Source organism: Dreissena polymorpha, chromosome 10 (assembly GCF_020536995.1).
Source record: "Dreissena polymorpha isolate Duluth1 chromosome 10, UMN_Dpol_1.0, whole genome shotgun sequence".
NCBI lineage: Eukaryota > Metazoa > Mollusca > Bivalvia > Myida > Dreissenidae > Dreissena > Dreissena polymorpha.
The window spans coordinates 48438787-48451598 of record NC_068364.1 but is presented as its reverse complement, the minus strand read 5'-3'; the positions used below and the strand labels follow the sequence as shown (position 1 = coordinate 48451598).

Genomic DNA, 12812 nt, shown 5'->3' with positions numbered 1-12812 from the left:
AAAAATCAACAAAAATTATAATCATCATTGACATGGCAATACAACATGTATTTCACATCAGTTTTGAACAAAAAGGTCATGCCGAGATGAGATTAGAAATCTACATAACCTTCAAAGGAAAATTGTTTCCAAAGCACAATAAGTCACATGTGTTTTTTCAGATCATTTCTTTTAAACAGCACTTAAACCTTCTATGGCACCATGCTTTGCTAGTGCACAAAAACAAAACCTAATAAAACAGTTCACTTTAAATAACATTTAACTGAAAAGCAGTAATAAATAACACATGTTATTAGTTTGTTTACATTGATTTAATTTAATTCCATTTTTAGACTGTATTAATTGTCATTCAGGTCATGTCTTTAATTCAGAAGCAATATACAGTTACGCTAGTTTGGTCATTGTCGGCTTGGGTACTACTTACATGTACCCGGGTACTCTTATGTATACTTACAGGTACACCGGGTACGGTAAATATACTTAAACGTACCCCTAACTATAATTACATCACTAGTTCAGATAATATCTGAGCGTAACTTAGTTTGTATAGATGTATTTATATTTTGTGTATGTTTCAAATAATTAAAACAACAATACCCGTCTTTCAATCATCTTCCACGATTTGTCGCAAGACATGTCCAGTTCTCTACAAAACATGAACAATAATTATAAAGATTTGTTGTGGAATATTAAGGAATGTGTGCATGCTATTTAATTTGGACAATATTTAAAAAGGCTAATTATTTTGTATTTGTATTTATTAATACCGGTGATAACACTACATACCACGTGACATCGATTATACACCCCGGTGATAACAAAACACACCACGGGACATCGATTATACACCACGGTGATAACAATACACACCACGGGACATCGATTATACACCCCGGTGATAACAATACACACCACAGGACATCGATTATACATCACGGTGATAACAATACACACCAATGGACATCGATTATACACCACGGTGATAACAATACACACCACGGGACATCGATTATACACCACGGTGAAAACAATACACACCATGGGACATCGATTATACACCCCGTTGATAACTATACACACCACGGGACATCGATTATACATCACGGTGATAACAATACACACCACTGGACATCGATTATACACCAAGGTGATAACAATATACACCACGGGACATCGATTATACACCACGGTGATAACAATACACACCACGGGACATCGATTATACACCACGTTGATAACAATACACACCACATGGTATCGATTATACACCCCGGTGATAACAATACACACCACAGGACAGCGATTATACACCACGGTGATAACAATACACACCACGGGGCATCGATTATACACCCCGGTGATAACAATACACACCACAGGACATCGATTATACACCACGGTGATAACAATACACACCACAGGACATCGAATATACATCACGGTGATAACAATACACACCACTGGACATCGATTATACACCACGGTGATAACAATACACACCACGGGACATCGATTATACACCAGGGTGAAAACAATACACACCATGGGACATCGATTATATACCTCGGTGATAACAAAACACACCACGGGACATCGATTATACACCCCCGTGATAACAAAACACACCACTGGACATCGATTATATACCCCAGTGATAACAATACACACCACGGGACATCGATCATACACCCCGGTGATAACAATGCACATCACGGTACATCGATTATACAACCTGGTGGTAACAACACACGCCACGGGACATCAATTATACACCCCGATGATATCAATACACATCACGGAAAATCAATTAAACATCCTGGTGATAACAATACACACCACGGGACATCAAATATACACCCCTGTGATAACAACTAACGAAACAGGACATCAATTATTCACGCCAGGGATAACAAAACACACAACGGTGATAACAATACACAGCATGGGACATCAATTATACACCCAGATGATAACAATACAAACCATGGGACATCGATTATACACCCCCGTGATAACACTACACGCCACGGTAATCAAATATACATCCCAGTGATAACAACACACGCCTCGGGATATCAATTATACACGACGGTGATAATAATACACACAATGCGACATCAAATATACACCCCGGTGATAACACTACACACCTTACGACATCAATTATACACTCTGGTGATAACAATACACACAATGAGACATCGATTATACACCCCGGTGTTAACACTACACGCCACGGTAATCATATACACCTCTGTGATAACAACACACCCCACGGGACATCATTCATACACGCCGGTAATAACAATACACACAATGGGACATCAAATATAAACCCCGGTGATAACACTGCACACCTCAGGACATCAATTATACACTCCGGTGATAACAAAACAAACCATGGGACAACAATTATAAACCCCGGTGATAACAAATCAGACCACGGGACATCAATTATACACTCCGGTGAAAACAATACACGCCACGTGATATCAGTAATACATCACCGTGATAACAATACACACAACAAGACATCAAATATACACCACGGTGATAACACTACACACCATGGTCATCATTTATAAACCCAGTGATAATAAAACACACCATGGGCCATCGATTTAACACCCTACACGCCACGGGACATCACTTATACAGCCCGTGATAACAATACACACCATAAGAAATCAATTATACACCAAAGTGATAACAATACGAATCACGAGACATCAATTATACACCCGGGTTATAACACTAAACGTCATTGGGCATCAATTATACACACCGGTGATAACACAACACGCTACGGGACATTGCGGTGATACCACTATACTTTGTGGGGCATAAATTTTACATCTCGGTGATAACAAAACATACCAAGGAACATCAATTTTACACCCCGGTGATAACAATACAAATCACGGGGCATCGATTATACGGCCCGGTGATAACAATACAAATCACGGGGCATCAATTATACACCCGGATGACAACAATACAAACCACGGGGCATCGATAACACAACCTGTTGATAACAATACAAACTACAGGGCATCGTTTATACATCCCGGTGATAACAATAAAAACCTCGGGGCATCGATTATACGGCCCGGTGATAACAATACAAACCACGGGGCATCGAGTATACTGCCCGGTGATAACAATACAAACCACGGGGCATCGATTATACAACCCGGTGATAATAAAACAAACCACAGGGCGTCGATTTTACGGCCCGGTGATAACAATACAAACTACGGGTCATCGATTATAAGGCCCGCTGATATCAATACAAACCGCGGAGCATCGATTATACGACATAATGATAACAATAAAAACCACGGGGCATAGTTTATACATCCCGGTGATAACAATAAAAACCATGGGGCATCGATTATTCGTCCCGGTGATAACGATACAAACCACGGGGCATCGATTATATGGCCAGGTGATAACAAAACAAACCAGGGGACTTCGATTATACGGCCCGGTGATAGCAATACAAACCACGGGACATTGATTATATGGCTAGGTGATAACAATACACACCAATGGACATCGATTATACACCACAGTGATAACAATACACACCACGGGACATCGATTAAACACCCCGGTGATAACAATAAAAACCACGGGGCATCGACTATACACCCAGGTGATAACAAAACAAACCACGGGGCTTCGATTATACGGCCCGGTGATAACAATACAAACCACGGGGCATCGACTATACACCCCGGTGATGAGAATACAAACCACGGGGCATCGATAAAACAACCCGGTGATAACAATAAAAACCACGGGGCATCAATTATACACCCCGGTGATAACAATAAAAACCACGGGGCATCGATTATACATCCCGGTGATAACAATAAAAACCACGGGGCATCGACTATACACCCCGATGATAACAATACAAACCACGCTTATGTGAACAACAGCAACATTTTAAGGCACGCAGCTAGCCTAGAGTATAAATTGTTTGGATCTAATATATATTTAAATTAAAATAAATGTGATTTACAAGCTGTGAACTTAATAACATGATTTGTTTCATTTAGTGTTATTTTCGCGTTTTACTATGTGTGTTTATGTAAATCTTACCGGGTGAGGTAACTTGAAGGCAAAGCGTGCAATGGTAACAGAGGACAAAAGGATGCAGTACCGGTCGCAAACTACTATTAAAGTTTGGTTTATATATACATATATATATAGGTATCTTAAAACAATTAAATAAGAATAAACATCGTTATGTAATATTATCTTGTGTGTAAAATTGAAATGCCATACAAACAGCAATATAACGCAGGTTGAGATGCATAAATATTTATTTTAAATCAGTATTTTCAATTCAGATTATATTAATACAAATTTAGTTCGATGTAGCCATCAACAATTCAGTGCATTTCGACCTTTCGCACATGCGCATTAGGGACGGTGATTATCCCGGTGTGGCGTAAAATATGAAAGACCCGTAAAATATGCAAGTGCGCATGTGCAAAGGGATCACAACATCCGGCGTAAAAAGTGCAAGTTGCATATGTAAATATATTAATAAATCTACGAAATAAATAAAAGTATTCTATATCTCAATGAGCGAACCAGTAAGAAAATATGGTTTTTTGATTTAATAGAATATAATATATTAAGATTCCGATTATTTTATTTAATTCAACAAGATGAGTTTATCTGCCGTAAAATGTTAGCGGATTGTTGGTCTTTACCTTGCAATTCGACGCTAAATGTCGCTGGTTTACAAATTAGACGGTTTATTTTGCTACGTTTTTCATTAACTTTTAAATTTTGCTAATAGAAGCCAGTGGATTCTTCCACAGTAGTACAAATACGTCAGTGTATTTTTTTATGTTTTTTTATTTAGGCCAAAACAGAGGGAGAGATAAACGCGTGAGACAGCCATCTAAAAGAATGTTGTTGTATTCTCAGGACACAGATTCAGTAAGTTTATTTTAATGCTTTTGTGTGTACACATTTTAATTATGTGCCAGTTATTCGATAAATTCTCCCACCTGGTAAACCGGAGGCGTATAGTGAATTATGTATATCTATTTGTGACCAGTCGAACTAAGAAGAAATAATAATATCACCCTTGTCCGCTCTGTGTTGATAAATGCAGGTTTGACTATAACCCATTATGATTTACAAGTTAGAACTATTATTGTAAATGCCAGAGAGTTGAACAGTGACCTTGGCTTAGAATAGTAGGACTTTTTGCTTTTCTTCACAATATTTAGGTCCGAAATCTGTGGATGTAGGCTGTGGTTGCAAATAACATGTAGTAAATCAAGAAATGCACTATAACTCATGTGATTAGGTCATGACATTGACATCATGATTTTGTCATTTTAGGGTTACTCTTTTTGCTATTATTTATTAGATTTTCTGCATTACTTGGTTTTTATCAAATGCATGATGTTTTATTTAAACACTGTATTACGGTATGTGAATTGGGAATAAGACATCAATTTGGGAATAAATTGTGTTTTTATCAAAAGTGCATAATATGCAGTTTTATATGTTGTATTTATCTAGTTTTACAAATTATAATTAAAACATATACTTGCATATAAAATAGCATCATTTAAATTGATTTTACTTCAAAACTGGATTTTTCATTAATTAAAAACTAAAATCCTCAAGAAATGAAACTGTGTCCATGCCGCGCATGGACACGGTTTAAAAATACACTTTAATTGATAAAAATTCAATCACTGTTAATAAAAAAGTCATGAAAAAATATATTATTAAGCTTAAATTATAGATAATATATTACAAAAATATATGTAGATCATGAAATAAATAGTTTTGTTTGAGAAAATTACCAAAATGATGTCCATTCCCAGTTTGATGTCTTATTCCCAATTCACATAATACAGTGATTATTTGTTACACTCAGGATTCAAGTCTACAGAAGAGTTAAGGAAAGCGTCCTGCCAGAAAGATCCAGAAAGTTGATACATTAGCAACAATAACTAAGGGGACACTGGAACGCCATAGCACGTCTGACGATGTAAGACTTGCTTTTATTTGATTATAAGTGCAGTTAGTAAGTTATGTTTTATACTTATCATTCTAACATTTAACCTCATCTTTTAAGTGATTCACCTGGAACTAAAACATGTGGGTGCTTAGATTAGATTTTTGTTTATTTCAACATAACACTTTTATAAATGATCACAGCAGAATATTTGCACTAATTATACTTCATATCTTTGTACAGGCTAATCCGGGACGACACTTTCCGCCTAAATGGGATTTTTGCTAAGAAGAGACATTTTAACGAAAAATGTCATAAAAGCGGAAGGTGTTGCCCCTGATTAGCCTGTGTGGACTGCACAGGCTAATCTGGGACGACACTTTACGCACATGCATTATGTCCAGTTTTCTCAGAACAAGGCTCATATAATCTAGTGTGCTGTCTCACTGACTGCTGATTGGAGTTACATTTGCAAGAAGTTTATAGTAAAATCTATTACAATTTCTTTGTAGGAGATGACTGTCGGTGCTGGATAGGATGACCCTCTACAGTCAGCAGCAGTATTGACAAGATGTGTTTTCCTTTTATGCAGAGACACTAGAAGATGTCAATAAATCTTTCAGACATGCTGCATACAGACAATTTACCATCTTAATGCATGGGAAACCGACTGGTGGAGACAGAATAACTGTCCCAGCATGTTGTGTTAAATTAATAAGGGAGAAGTTTGCTAGTCCTTAAGCCCAGTATACAGGCTTCGTACCAGGTGAAGGCCCAGTGTTCTAATAATTTTGCATATTTATGCCCCCCTTCGAAGAAGAAGGGGTATATAGTTTTGCACATGTCGGTCCGTCCACCAGATGGTTTCGGGATGATAACTTAAGAACGCTTAGGCCTAGGATCATGAAACTTCATAGGTACATTGATCATGACTGGCAAATAACCCCTATTGATTTTCAGGTCACTAGGTCAAAGGTCAGTGACTCGAAACAGTAAAGCGGTTTCCGGATGATAACTCAAGAATGCTTACGCCTAGGATCTTGAAACTTCATAGGTACATTGATCACGACTGGCAGATGACCCCTTTAGATTTTCCGGTCACAAGGTCAAAGGTCAAGGTCACAGTGACTCAAAACAATAAAATGGTTTCCAGCTGATAACTCTAGAATGCTTACGCCTTTTGATCATGAAACTTCATAGCTACATTGATAATGACTGGCAGATGACCCCTTTTGATTTTCAGGTCACTAGGTCAAGGTCACAGTGACTCGAAATAGTAAAATGGTTTCCTGATGATAACTCAAGAATAATTAGGCCTAGGATCAGGAAACTTAATAGGTACATTGATCATGACTGACAGATGACCCCTATATATTTTCAGGTCACTATGTCAAAGGTCAAGGTCACAGTGACAAAAAACGTACTCACACAATGGCTGCCACTACAACTGACAGCCCATATGGGGGGGGGCATGCATGTTTTGCAAACAGCCCTTGTTGCTATTCTTTTTCATTTATCAGACATAGAACTTTTCTTAGTTTTGATTATTTTTTGTTCTGGCTCCTTTTTTGAAACATTTATATTTATGAAAATCATTTGAGTTATGCTTAATCATTTGGATTTTTCAGTTCTATGCATTTTGTTTTGAAATACCAATTTTTGTGAAATGTGCTAGTTTATTATTAAAACTTGCACAGCAGTTTTTACATGTGTATGCTTACTTTGGTGTCATTTGAATGATATGCCACGAGTACTCTGGATTGTAAGATGAAATAAATAAAAGAAGCAATGACATATTTCTTAAGAATGCTATGTAAATAAACTAATTGAATATCAAAATTCATTTCTTGTATACTTATTTTATTTTCTTGTTTGAACTTAATAGTTTGATTTTTACACTTTTTAGCTCACCTGAACACAATGTGCTCATGGTGAGCTTTTGTGATCGCCTTTTGTCTGTCGTGCGGCGTCTACATTTGCCTTGTTAACACTCTACAGCCGTACAGGCCACATTTATTGCCCAATCTAAATGAAATTTGTCAAAAGATTGGTCTCAAGGATATTTTGGATGAGTTCAAAAATGGTAACGTTTGCTTGAAAAGACCGTTCATAAAAAACAGTCAATAGTGTATTACCTGTTTTTATTTTTTTATATCTTTTGCTTTTATTGAATTTTAAGTTTGCATTTTGATTTTTTTATTATGCCCCCCTTCGAAGAAGAGGAGGTATGTTGTTCGCTCATGTCGGTCGGTCGGTGTGTCCGTCCACCGAATGGTTTCCGGATTATAACTCAAGAACGCTTACGCCTAGGATCATGAAACTTCATAGGTACATTGATCATGACTGGCAGATGACCCCTATTGATTTTTAGGTCACTAGGTCAAAGGTCAAGGTTACGGTGACTCGCACAGAAAAATGGTTTCCGGATGATAACTCAAGAACGCTTAAGCCTAGGATCATGAAACTAAATAGGTACATTGATCATGACTCGCAGATGACCGCTATTGATTTTCAGGTCACTAGGTCAAGGTGACTCGACACAGTAAAATAGTTTCCGGATGATAACTCAAGAAAGCTTACGCCTAGGATCATGAAACTTCATAGGTTCATTGATCACGACTCGCAGATGACCCCTATTGATTTTCAGGTCACTAGGTCAAAGGTCACAGTGACAAAAAACGTATCACACAATGGCTGCAACTACAACTGACAGCCCATATGGGGGGCATGCATGTTTTACAAACAGCCCTTGTTTATTTTTATTTTGAGTCATTTTGTTTCACACTTGATATTTTGTTAGATTAGGTTTCTTAAAATACATTTCAAACATGACATATGCTAATGCATGAATTAACATTTTGAAATCAATAAAAAAGCAACAAGTTTTAAATTAAAAAAAATAGTATCTTATTATTGTTCAACCATGTTTTGTATATTGTGTGCTTTCTTTATGTAGTAACCTGTGCAGACCGTCTACATTTTAGCTCAGCCGAGTTTTTCCTATCAAATAAATTGATATACAATTGAGGTATTTTATTCAGTGTGATATGAACTTGATCCATGCATTGAAGTTTGATTTTTTTTTTACAAATTTTGTATTATATTCATCTGGTGTCAGAAAATGGATCGAACTCAATGCATGCACATAGAAATGTGACAGGAGTTGAGAACTCATTGAAGTTGGTTCGAGTGTATGATGCTGGCATTTAATTATTTAGGTGATTTGCATTTAAAATGAGTATGGCCATTAAAAAGTATTAAATGTTGATGTGTAAATAGAACACTGAGGCATATCTGGATACACTATCACATTCATAGTATTGATAATTAAAGAGGAAACTACTCTCGAGGTCAATTATAAGAGGCTTAGAGACATTGACTACAATGGTTTATTAAATACAGGTAATAAAGAAGACAATGAAAAACACATATCGATAATCAAACAAAAAACTGAACATTTTGTAAGAAAAATTGTGTTCTTTACATGTGTAACAAGAAACCGGTGTAGACTGGTGATGCTCCCCAAAAGTTGTTTTTTTTTGTCACAATATTGTACTATATATTCAGATAAAAGGAAACGTCTTAAGGGGCATAACTTTGGACAAGATTATACGATGGATGGATTAAAGCTTCATTGAATTCCGGTCAGTAGTTGGGGAGAAATAGTCCGGACAAGAAATGCACTATATGTACAGTTTATAGAAAATTTCAAAGGGCCATAACTCTGTGAAAAATCATCTGAAGAGAACCGGCTGCATAAAAAAATATTTTATGCTAAATTCAATATAAAAATTTCCTAAAAAATGTCATTTTATGCTAAATTCAATATTAAAACTTACTAAAAAATGTAATTGCATTGTACAACCAAGAGCATTCATTATTTATAACATAATGTAAGATTGTACATTTTCAAAACACCTCTAAAATTATATTAACACTAAGGATGTGAAACTTAATAGTTAACAAAGATAACTTCTGCGTCACATTCAAATGAATATCAAACACGTCTTGGGCAACAATTCATTTTTTTCGCTTTTCTCAATCTAGAGACATGCTGATCTCCAAGTATTGATGTAGGTGGAGGGGTGACAGGGGCTATAGTTGACCTAATTCTTTTGGAGTCTTCAGGCAGCTGTTCACATTTGACACTTATTCTTTTCTTGCCTATGGTGAATGCATTTATAACTTCAGTGATCAAACCGGTTATGTGTGATCAAACCGGTTATGTATGTTTTTTTCACAGGCCTTGTGGTCCAATTACAAGCAGCTTTTGAGTACACTTTTTTTCTCCTGAAAGATTGTTTTATAACTGACATGATGTTTGAAAAAATGAAATGACAATTGCTAAAACAAAACAAAAGGATAAAGATCTATAGACAATATATATATGCCATAATATAAATTTACTGATTCAGTGCATACTATGCTACAGTAGTTCTTTTATGACAGGAGCATTGTTTGCAAAATGTATACTTATTATTCATATCACATGAATGTGTCAAATTTGAGCTTAAATACATCATGTTTGTAAATTCAATTTAATTGTTAATAATAAAAACTTTCAATAAGTAAACATAAATCTGTAAATTGATCCTTACAATTCAAAATTTAATAAAAACAGGAAATGTGTTTGTCAGAAACACTATCTCCCCTACTGCGCCACTTTGATTTATTTTATTTTATCATTTGGTAGGTTCAGATGAACTCTTTAAAGCTTATTACTTCTCTTGAATTTGTTTTTTTTTACCTTTGACCTTGAAGGATTATCTTGACCTTGACCTTTCATCACTCAAAATGTGCAGCTCCATGAGATACACATGCATGCCAAATATGAAGTTACTATCTTCAATATTGCAAAAGTTATGGCAAAATGTTAAAGTTTGACGCAAACAAACACACAAACAAACAAACCAACATACAGGGCGAAAACAATAATATAAATACCTCTAATTTCCTTGTTTGTCCAACAAAACAGGACGATTCAAGTGTTTTGAATAATCTATTGCTGCTAACTGACACCTGCATCTATTAACAGCATAGCTGAAAAATTTTTTTTTTAGAAATGAAACTCAGAAAATATCATGCAACTCATCATGTGAAAATCTGCCTTTAGGACTTTGATGATGTTACACTAGATATGAACTAATTTAACACCAATGACTTGACATATTCATAATCAGAATTCATTTCTTGATTAATTACTAGTTGTTTAAACATCCTGTGGACAAATACAAAAATCCTGTTCATAAATAATTTTACTATCACATGATGAAACAAGAGCACCGCATTACGGGTGCCACGCTAGGCTTCGAAAGCTTGTCATAATTTTTTTTTAGAGGTCACAGGGACATTAACCTTTGACCTAGTGACCGAAAAATGGGTGTGGCGTGTAGAACTCATCAAGGTGAATCCACATATGAAGTTTCAAAGTTGTAGGTGGAAGCACTTTGATTGTAGAGCAAAATGTAAAAGTTTGAGCACGACGCCGGCGGACAACACGACAACGAGCAGCTGGCTGACGACACAACAACGACGAGCTGGCTATGACAATACCTCGGGTTTTCTCCGAAAACAGCCGAGCTAAAAATATATTTTAGTCATTCAGGCAGTTTATAACGAGACTTGTCACAAAGGGTACATCATTCTTACACTATTAAAATGTAAATTCTCAAAAAGAAAGAGCATAAATTCCTTTGTTCAATGAATGAGCATGTGTTCATAAAATAAAAAAGAAACACTTTAACAAGTGTATTTTTTAAACATTTAACTTTTTATTTACCTGAAAGCATTTCGCTTTGGTTTGGAGCGTACATCAAAAGATGATTGTTGAAGCTCTCTAGTTCAGAAGAAGTTCTGAAATTTAAAAGCATTGTACATTTCTAAAACAAATCTTTTATACTTATAAGGGTTTGTGTGTGTGTAAGTCAAATCGTGTTCATTATGTAGCAAAATAATTACGGGAATTTATACTACAGAAAAGACAAAAAGTAGCTATGAAACACAAACTGAAAATGAAGAAGACTTACGCATCGATCAATATTTCCATCATTTTCTCGTCCTTTTCAATCCCAGTAGCTTCTTTAACTCTTCCTCATAATCACACTGAATACCAATGTCTATTATCCTTTCTCTTTTATTACGCCTGTACCTTGCATCTCTTGTTTTTTTTTAGTCTTAGCGCTAGTTGCAATAATCCAACTCCCAGCTATTGACCCTCCGGTATGAGCTGTACGTATGTACTCATAAAATCTCAGAGCATTCAAGAAGAACTAGTCTTAGCGCTAGCACTTGTTTTTGTCCGAACCATCTTGAATTCTGATGGCTTTCAGTTTTCGACCGCATATTCGTATTTGTGAAAAGTGATTTTCCAATCAAAATATTGATTTGAATATGAAGTATATTTTATTGGTTTATCAAAAATATTCAATGAAAATCAATTATTTGCTCAACAAGCTAAATCTCTTTCTTTAGAAATAATGTAATTTCTATGCCAAAAATAAATGACAGTACCATGTACCACGTGACTTGTCAGCTGATTTTCAGCTACATTTATTTTTAGGTCAAAAACGTCGAGCGGCGTTTTTGAAATATAATATGGAATTCCCATCCGCTTGGGCTTATGTGTTGGTTTGTGTTATACTTCCTTTAGTCTGCTTTGAGTTTTTATATCCTTAAATCAAAGGCGATAATCGTTTTTAATATCTAAAACAATAATTTTATGTTTTGTTCAGACCATAATCCATTGGACAGTCCCTTTAAGATTATCTGGAATTAAGGATATGTCGGACGTGGTGTTTTTTAACATTAACTA

General features: G+C 35.8%; 1 long non-coding RNA gene across 1 annotated transcript; it reads left to right on the top strand.

Moving 5' to 3' along the window:
- Positions 1-4596: 4596 nt before the first annotated feature.
- LOC127847532 (uncharacterized) lies at positions 4597-9026 on the top strand. Its single transcript, XR_008034009.1, has 4 exons — positions 4597-4610; positions 4886-4962; positions 5921-6034; positions 6514-9026. It is a non-coding gene; the product is annotated as an uncharacterized LOC127847532 (long non-coding RNA).
- The last annotated feature ends 3786 nt before the right edge of the window (positions 9027-12812 follow it).